A 1,648-nucleotide genomic window follows, 5' to 3' on the forward strand; every position below is an offset into this window, starting at 1 on the left:
CGCAACAAATCGTTTTTTTACATAAAATAAACGCGATCGCCAAACTTATAATTGTAACTTAGTGTTTGTTAGTGATCTTGCTCACATGTACTTATTCCGGATGGAAAAAATTAAGCATTTGTGGATGCATAAATAAGAAAGATTTTGTAAATAAATATACTTCTAAAATAAATAAAAAAAATTACTTTCTAGCAAGCTATTGTAATAAATCTGTACGAAGTTATAGTGATTGTGAAGGATAGTGCTGTGCTTTTGGTCTTGCAATTACAATATTATTTTGATACAACCCTCTAGGAAGTCTGGGATTAAGTGTCCCTAAGTCATCATTTTTGTCTACTATGCTTGTGACATTATTACCAAACTGTCCACAATCTTGTCTACATTATTTTTATTGACAGGTGACAAACTATAATTTATTTTCTTTTTAATCATTTTCTCAATTTTTTGTTGAAAGTAATATTGCTGGCTGAAAAATCTTTACGAAAACAAAATTTACAAATTAAGCAAGTGATGCTAATTAGTGCATGAGCTGACCAAAATGTAAGTTTGTAACTTTATTCTGGTACATATTCTAGACACCAATTTAAACTTCTTGTTTGTATTTAATAGACAGGCAGAAGAAGATAATTATTGGTGATAATGCTGAACGCAACCGGCATCAGGTATTTCGACACAGCAATGTTTGACGGATCATTTGGCAGCTATCCAAAGATTTCCTTTTTATAAACGTTTTTTTTACTGTATAAATATTTTAAACAAATAAATAAAATCTAAGATTCTTGTTTGTATTTATTAGACAGGCAGAAAAAGATAATAATTGTTTATAATGCTGAACGCAACCGGCATCCAAAGATTTCCTTTTTATAAAAGTTTTTTTTACTGAATATATATTTTAAACAAATAAATAAAAGTCTAAGCTTCTTTTAATGCCTTATTCGGCTAGTTTTGAAATTGAGTTAAAAGTTCGAAAATTACGGACTAATTATTAAACATGTCTATATAATGTCCCTACTGACATACTATTGACAATGTCCCATATATCCCGCAATGTCTCTATATATGACAATGCCACTACTGACTTCTGAATGACAAGGTAATATAATATGTCTATAGCAAAAAGCGTGGTCTTGGGTACAATTTGTCTATAGATCTGGCAACAAAGTCAATACTAAGTCAGTATAGATATACTATTGACATTTCCTACGGGGAAGTGTTAGATGCTGGCAAAGGCTTTTGGAAAGTTTTGCTTTTTTAACTTATAAGCATGACATAATTACCAGGTTGTATACCGTAAACAGCTGAGTACAATATTTCTCGCGAAGTGCACTATCTGTCAACGAGTTTTGTTTGTATGTGTGTGTTATAGTTAAGAACGATAACACAAACAACGAAAATTGGCAAAATCCCCCAAAGCGACACCTAGCGGGCAATTGCCGAACATAATCAGTTGCTTGGGCATGAACCACGAACCCTGCCTGATTGACAGTAGGACAGTTGGTGTTGTGTTGTCATTTGACCCATCAGAGGAAGTTCTGGCTGGGAAGAGCGCCATGATGGACAAAATGACAACATAGGCCACTAGCCTAGGAAAGAAAATCTTTCTTTTCCTTTTGAGACGTGCAGCAAGCCGGAGGTGAGCTGAGAAGAC

The 1,648-nt window shown here is 33.5% G+C and overlaps 1 long non-coding RNA gene across 1 annotated transcript; it reads left to right on the forward strand.

Moving 5' to 3' along the window:
- The first annotated feature begins 303 nt into the window (after positions 1 to 303).
- Positions 304 to 778, forward strand: LOC106083361 (uncharacterized). Its single transcript, XR_001220635.2, has 2 exons — positions 304 to 540; positions 610 to 778. It is a non-coding gene; the product is annotated as an uncharacterized LOC106083361 (long non-coding RNA).
- The last annotated feature ends 870 nt before the right edge of the window (positions 779 to 1,648 follow it).

Source organism: Stomoxys calcitrans, chromosome 3 (assembly GCF_963082655.1).
Source record: "Stomoxys calcitrans chromosome 3, idStoCalc2.1, whole genome shotgun sequence".
Lineage (NCBI taxonomy): Eukaryota > Metazoa > Arthropoda > Insecta > Diptera > Muscidae > Stomoxys > Stomoxys calcitrans.